Source organism: Piliocolobus tephrosceles, chromosome 12 (genome assembly GCF_002776525.5).
Source record: "Piliocolobus tephrosceles isolate RC106 chromosome 12, ASM277652v3, whole genome shotgun sequence".
Lineage (NCBI taxonomy): Eukaryota > Metazoa > Chordata > Mammalia > Primates > Cercopithecidae > Piliocolobus > Piliocolobus tephrosceles.
In genome coordinates, this window is record NC_045445.1 from 63858561 (window position 1) to 63867274 (window position 8714).

Genomic DNA, 8714 nt, shown 5'->3' on the forward strand with positions numbered 1-8714 from the left:
CTCTAAGAGAGAGCCTTGACTAGAAAGAAGGTTAGTTTCAAGTATTTGTGTTACGTGCGATACAATGAAGAAATGAAGCCAAACTGCATAAAACAAAAGAAATTTATTACTTCTAGACTCCAGAGAGACCAGGAGTGCTAATAGGATGCCAGCAAGAAGTCCAGAGGCTCCAGGGAGTTCAACCAGCAAGGAGGGAGCAAGAGAAACAGAGCCTGTGGTACTTTATTTTTTAAAAATGAGGTTTTTAAAACTGGGTACTTTATTTTTTAAAAATGAGGTTTAATGGACCCACAATTGCACATGGCTGGAGAGGCCTCATAATCATGGCAAAAAGAAAAAGGCACATCTTACATGGTGGCTCACAAGAGAGAAGGAGAACCAAGTAAAAAGGAAAACCCCTTGTAAGACCATCAGATCTAGTGAGAGTTATTCATTACCAGAATAGTATGGGGCAAACTGTCCCCATGATTCAGTTATCTCCCACTAGGTCCCTCCCACAATATGTGGGAATTATTGGAGCTACAATTTAAGATGAGGTTTAGTGGGGACACCGCCAAACTATATCAAATATAAAGACACAAATATTGAGAGCTCTGAGGTAGCGAGAGTTATATCATGGTAGCAATAAGCTAGAGTAGCTACATTAATTCCAGATAAAATGTAGTTTAGAACAAGAAAATGTATCAGGGATAATAACAGAGTCATACATAATGACAAAGAGGTCATTTATCCAAGAAGACATAACAACTATTAATATGTATTTACTTAACAACAGAGCATCAAAATATGTGAGGCCAAACCTAATAGAACTACAAAGAGAAACAAACTCACTATTATAGTTGGAGATTTCAATACTCATCTGTCCCGACCTGCAGGACAGTCGACACGGACCCTGGAAGGGGGAGTGGGAATGGAGGAGACAAGAAAACACAAGAAATGAAGACAAGACAAATAGCCTGATCAAGTCTCGTTTAATGGCGGCGGTGCAATGTCTTATATAGGCTGGCAGGGGAAGAGGTTGGGCCAGGGCGGTGACGGGGGGGCCAGGTTTTCTCAATTACAATTGCTCCTGCGAGGTTGATTGGTAATTTTCCCGGGCGGGGAATCGCGCCTGCGCTGTAGGCTGCATGTCTTCCTGGGCGTGAAAAAATGTTTGCGCGCGCGCGGGAAAAGTTTGCGCGCGCACAGGAAAAGTTTGTGCGCGCGCGGGAAAAGTTTGTAATGAAGAACCCGGAAATGTGCCATCTTTTCTCCGCTTTACGGAGATTAACAACAGAGGTCGGCTAATTCCGCGCCTCATGGCTCCGTACACTCATCTCTCAGTAATGGATAGGTCCAGGAAGCAGAAAATCAATAAGAATGTGGTTGAGGCGGCCTTCCTCAGTCCTCCACTCCTGTCGGGATGTTGGGACTGCAGGAACTATGTCCGAGAGTCCCACCGGGGGGGCTCTGTCGGCCTCCTTTGCCGGAGGCTGATAGACCTCTCCCCCACACCTTAAGTGACCAAAAAAAAATTTGCAGTTTTGCTCCAAAAAAAAAAAAAAAAAAAAAAAAAAAGAATGTGGTTGAAATGAACAAACACATTCACTCAATTTGATCTAATTGAGATGCATAGAATACTTCAAAAGCATAGAACACACATTCTTCTCAAACTCACATGGGACATTCATCAATATAGACAATATCTTGCACCATAAAAATACCTTAATATTTTTAAAAGAATAGAAATTACAAAAATAATATCTATACTACAATATAATTAAGTTAGAAAATCAATAACAGAAAAGACAGCTGGAAAATTCACAAATATTAAACAACACACTTCTAAATAACACATGGGTCAAATAAGAAGTCTTCAAAAAAATCAAAATCTAGGTGCAAGGATCCTCAACAAAATACTTGCATATCTAATCTGACAGCATCTAAAAAGCATAATACAGCATTGAATAGTGAGATTTGTCTTAGAAATGCAAGGTTGGCCCAATAGACAAATATCAGTAAGTGTAATATACCTTATTAATATATTAAAGTACAAAATCCACTTGGTTACATTATCAAACACAGAAAAGACGTTTGGTAAAATCGCTCACCTTATCATAATAAAAAGAATTTAGCTGACTAGAAATAGAAGATGATTTCCTCAACTTTATAAAGGCCATCCATAAAAACTAAAAATATGACATCATATTAAATGGTAAAATATATATATATATATACATATGCTTTCTGCATATGAACTGGAACCAGATAAGAACCTGTTCTCACCATTTTTTGGCAAAATTTAACTGAAAGTTTTAGCCAGGGCAATTTAACATAAAAGAATAAAAAACACTAAGATTTAAGAGGAAAATAGAACATCATTAGTTGAAAATTACTTTTAAGTAAATATAAAAGTTTAAGTAATGTACAAAAGATTTGTTGGAACTAATAATTCAGATAATCACATATAAAAGAAGGTGAATACCCAATAATAAATTGGATTTCTACATATTAGCAATAAATGACTTGAAATTAAATTAAGAAAACCATTCCATATTAAATAATTTCAAAAATGTAAAATATTTAGAGATAAATTTGGAAAGAGAAGTGCAAGAATTGTTCTCTGAAATGTAAAAAATTACTGTAAAAAGTGAAATAAGATCTAAATAATTAAAGAGACATCCCACATTCTTGAAACAAAAGACTTAATATTGTTAAAATAAGATTATTCCCTAAATTGATCTACAGATGTTGTCAAATCCATACTGAAAACTGAGCTGTTTATTTTTTTCTTTTTTTTTTTTTCAGAAATAAAAAAGCTGATTCTAAAACTCACATGGAAATACATGGGCCCCAAAACAGTAAAAGCAATCTTTAAAAACAAGGACAAGTTTAGAAAACTCACACATCCTGATTCAAAATATGTTAGTACTCCAGGCATTTTGATACTGGCAAAGGCATATAGATCAACAGAACAGAACTGAGATACCAGAAATATACATTTGTGTGATGAATTTATTTAATAAAGTTGCTGCCTCAGGATCAATTTTTAGGCCTGACACAAATTGTGTGTAACTCAGTCAAACCCCATCACTTCTGGCCTAGTTAAAACTTCCTTTCCCCATGTGGTTGTATCCCACTTGTTCCTCATCTTACTGACCTGCAACTTAACACACTGCACAGTCGCTGACTATGATAAAACCCAGTGGTCAATGCCAGAGTTCTGTAAATAAGTTATCCTTTTACGAGTGAGTTTTCTTTAAACTAGCCAGTCCACAATTCCTGTGGGAAAGCCTAAGAAATAAATAATACCCATGGATTTTATAAAGTCATAGTCCCACAGGTTCTGTTTCTCTTGCTCCCTCCTTGCTGGTTGAACTCCCTGGAGCCTCTCGACTTCTCCCTGGCATCCTATTAGCACTCCTGGTCTCTCTGGAGCCTAGAAGTAATAAATTTCTTTTGTTTTATGCAATTTGGCTTCATTTCTTCATTGTATCTCACCTGACACAAATACTTGAACCTAACCTTCTTTCTAGTCAAGGCTCTCTCTTAGAGAGTGGCTATCTTGACAAGAATAAACTGGACATAGTACAAATGAGAGGCAGAGGGTGTTTCGCCAGTATAAACAAGATTTCCATGAGAGCAACATCTAGTCATGGGTCAAATACTTAAGCATTAGTTTATTTACCACTGTAAAGAAATATCCCACAAAAGGCATACTCTCTACATCCACGACCAAATCCCTTGAATTCTCATCAGGGCATGGTTAGAACTTGTGGTCACTCTCAAGATGGAGAACTGAAAATCAAATTAACAGGGAACCATAACAATAGAAATCATAATATCTTGTATTTATAGACAATTGATTTTCAACATTTGTGCCAATTAAATCCAACCAGAAAACAGCAGTATTTTCCAAAACTGGTGTTAAATCAACTGGATATCTACATGCCAAATAATAAAGTTGAATTGTTTCTTCACATCATACATAAACATCAACTCAAAATGGATTACAAATGAAACAAAGAAGTTAAAATTATAAAATTCTTAGAAAAAAAAATAGATGTGAATCTTTGTGACCGTGACTTAGGCTATTGTTTCTTAGATACATCATTAAAAGCACAAGCAACAAGAGAAAATATAGATAAGTCGTATTACACCAAAATTTAAAACTTTTGTGCTTCAAAGGACACCATCAAAAAAGTGAAATAACTTATAGCTCAGGAAAAACATACTCACAAATTGTATATGTAATAAAAGGCATAAATCCAGAATATAAAATCAAGTCAGGAATAAAACAATTCAGGAATAAAAAGTAACAAAAAGACAAGTCAGTTTTGAGTAACAATTTGAATGGATATTTATCCAAAGAAGATACTCAAATACCCAATCACACATGAAAAGATGTTCAATATCTATCATTACTCATTGGGGAAATGCAAATCTAAACTATGAGTTACAACTTCACACACACATAAGAGATAATATAAAGGAATTAAAGCTTTCTTACATTTGCAGTGAGATTTTAAACAGTATAGCTACTTTGAGAAATAATTTGTCAGTTCCTGAAAATGTTAAACATACTTTTAGCATATAACCCAGGCTTTCCAACCCTAGGTATATATACAGGAAAATAAAAACATGTCATATCTGTACAAAAGTTTGAATACATATTCATAGCAGTATTTTTCATAATTGCCTCAAACTAGATATAGCCCATGATGTTTGATTTTATGTGTCAACCTGGCTAGCCTCTGGTGCTCAGTTTTGGTTTTTTTCCTCAAACATTAGTTCAGATTTTGTGGTGAAGGTATTTTTTATATGTGGCTAACATTTAAATCACTAGACTTCGAATAAAGCAAACCATGTCCCCACAATGCACATAGTACACGTCCAATTATTTATAACACCTAAGAGAAAAGACTAGGGTCACCCGAGGAGAAAGGAATTCAGTCTCCAGACTGCCTTTGAACTCAAGATTGCAGAACCAACTCTTTCCAAAATTTCTAGTCTGCTAGCTTGCCTTGGGGACTTTCCAGTTCACACAATCATGTGAGTTAATTCCTTAAAATAAGTGAATCTCTCAAAAGACAGAAAGATCTTTATAGACTGATCCATCTATCTATTCATCCTATTAGTTCAGTTTCTCTGGAGAACAATGACTAATACAAATTTTGGTACTGCGAGTCATCCTAAGAGAACAACATTGTGTGGATGAGATTATAAACTGGTTTTGAGATTTCTGGCATTTGTTCTCTAATCTGACTGGATTTAAAGACATTAATGACAATTGCCAGTAATAAAGACAACATGAGGAGTCCAAAGCATGATGTGGCAATAGAGACAAGAAAAATATCATTATTTGATACTCGTAATTAAATAGTTTTAAGAAGCAAGGTTCTGGGTCACTATGTATTTGATATTTTATAACATTTTTGTGTAACTAATGAGTGGAATGGGATTCACTGGGGTTGCCCTTAATTGTGCTGAACAAAGTCAGTAAAATCAGGATAAGCTCAGGCATTTGAATTTTTGGCTCAAGTATAGCATAAATGGCCTGAAAATTTCTATGTCCGCCTTGAAATGAACCCTTATCTCCTGTAGCCACAGAGCTTAGATTGCTGAAAATCAGACCAAAAATGTCATCCTGCAGGTGGCTGAATTATAACACAAACAGAATTTCCAACCTTGTAGAGTGTCTACTATTAAAGTGGGTTCCCAAGCTGATCCGGTGGTTATTTGTCCTTTTCACTTGGAAAGACTATATTTACCAAATGACTGTATCCCCAATGTATGTAGGAAGTAAATAACTTGGTTTTGATTTTACAAGCTCATAGGTGGAAGGCACTCGCCTTGTCTCAGATGAGACTTTGGACTCGGTCTTTTGGGTTTATGTTGGAATGCATTAAGAATTTGGGGGACTGTTGGAAAGGCATGATTGTTTTTTGAAATGTGAGGACATGAGATTTGGGAAGGGCCAGGGGCAGAATGATATGGTTTGGCTGTGTTCTTACTGAACTCTCATCTTGAATTGTAGTTGCCATAATCCCCACATGTCATGGGAGGGACCCAGTGGGAAGTAATTGAATTATGAGGATGGTTTCCCCTATGCTATTTTCATGATACTCAGTAAGTTCTCATAAGATCTAATGGTTTTATAAAGGGCTTCCCCCTTTGCTAGCCTGTCTTTCATTCTCTCTTCTGTCACCCTGTGAAGAGTTGCCTTGTGCCATGATTACAAGTTTCCTGAGGCCTCCCCAGCCATGTGGAACTGTTTTTTTTTTTTTTTTTTTTTTTTTTTTTTCATAAATTGCCCAGTCCCAGGTATTCCTTCATGGTAGCATGAGAATGGACTAACACAGCAAGGTATGACCATCTAGCTTGTGCTGTAATTGAGTCTTTAAAAGGCCACTTCACTGTTTTATTAAGCTTGCTGTTTCAAAATAGTGAGTGTCTTTGTCTATTGGCACTGCTATAACAAAGTACTATAAAACCTGGGTAGTTTGTAGGCACCAGAAATTCATTTTTCACAGCTCTAGAAACTGGGAAATCCAAGGTCAAAGCAGATTGGCATCTGGTGAGGGCTCATTCTCTTCTTCAAAGCTGGCATCTCCAAATTGTATCCTAACATGACAGAAGGGGTGTGCAAGCTCCCTCAGGCCTCATTTATGAAGACACTAATCCCATCCACGAGGGTTCTGACTTCATGATTTAATAAAGTTTCAAAAGCCACAACTCAAAATATCATCACATTCATCGTTAGGTTTTCAATGTATTAATTAAGGGAGTGGGAGACAAACATTCAGACCATAGCAGTGGGAAATATGGTACACATAGTGAATTCCATAAATGTGCAACTATTGCCACACTTCATTTGCTGTGAAGTGAGTTTCCTGACCAGAAGCAATGCTCTGCAGATTACGTGATGGTAAACAAGACATCGTTAAGGTCTGTGGATGACAGTTATGACCAAAGCACTGCAAGCAGAGGAGGCAAATCTATATCCAGTTTAAGTATCCAGCCTGGTAAGAAGAAAACATTGCCTCTTTCATGATAAAAAGCAATCCAAAGTGATCCAATGTAAATAATCTGCATATATATATGTGTGTGTATATATATGTGTATATACACACACACACACACATATGTGCATAATACACACAGAGGAGGCAAATCTATATCCAGTTTAAGTATCTAGCCCGGTAAGAAGAAAACATTGCCTCTTTCATGATGAAAAGCAATCCAAAGTGATCCAATGTAATTAATCTGCATATATATATATATATATATATATGTGTGTGTGTATATATATGTGTGTGTATATACATATATACATATATATACACGCACACGTATGTGTATAATACACACAAATAAATATGTTGGAGATGTAAAGGTAAACTTGTTTCACTTAAATACAGAAGCTTGTTCTTCTTTCAAACAAATACATTCGTCCTAGATGTGGTAGAAGAAGAAATGTTCCTGAAAGGAAGGTCTGTAAAATTTGGAAAATAGTACACAAATAACATTTTCCGATATTCAAGACAGACATAATTCATACATAGAATATGTATAATGTCTCCAAAAGAGCATTCTTGGGTTATTTTGGTCTTAATTTTCTCATCAGCAGTAGCACTTGCTTTTGAAGAAATTGCAGTGAAAAATGCAAATGTGTCACCTAGATAAAGTAACACAATCCAAACCATTAAGTATCAGAATAGAAAATGAAGGTTTCTCGAGAGAATGAACATGAGGTAATTCTTCACAGAACATGCCTACAGGAGATGATGCAAGGAAAATATAGATAAAAATGCAGATGGTCAGAGAAGTGGAGCAGCTCTGCATAATATTTTTTTTATTTTCATATTTTCCTGTAGTAAATACTGCAGATATTTTTTGTTAACATCCAGTATGAAGTGAAATTGCAGCAATATATTCATTGCAAACAAAAACAGGTCCTTTGTTCATTTTTTATTTAAAGGAAACTTGGGTTGTGAATTTTTCTCCATCATATATTTTATAACATCAATTAGTTTAAGATCTTTAAAATGTAAAGGCAAGTTTTATATATGTGGTAATTATTTCTAACATGCAGATTTAGTATGGAAAATCTACAAGGATTAAAAAATGACAAGTCAATGCAGAACAAGTACTCCATACAATGTTATATATTAAACAGAAATGACAGTATATGACATTATTGTGTCCAGAGGCCTAGTGAGTGAAGAAAAAATCTTCTTTCTTTAGGGAAAAGCAGTCAATTAATTCTCCAACAGTGTCTGGAGAGAATGAGCCCATTTCTAAAACGAACCTGAGAAAGCCAAATAACTCTGGCAATGACCATTTCCCTGGAGCGTTTTATCCTTGTGTCTTTGCAAAGGGTAAAGTAGACACAAGACTTTATTCCATCTCCCAAGGTGAAATATAATCAAGATTTTCAAAAAAATATACATAAAATCCTCAATATTTGCCCCCCCCCAAAAAAAATAGTTAATTTTATCTGTTGGTAGGGTATTCTAAGGATCATCTTACCTTCCTCCTTAGAATATAAATCATTAAATGACTCTAAAATATAAAACATGTAGCAACACTGCCAACTTAGGATGATAAAAAATGCAAAACCGTGGTCTCTGGGAGAAGGTTAGATACATTTGAAAGCTACTATATTCATCATTTTAAGTTAAAAAATATTTATTTATTTATTTATTTATTTATTTATTTATTTATTTATTTAT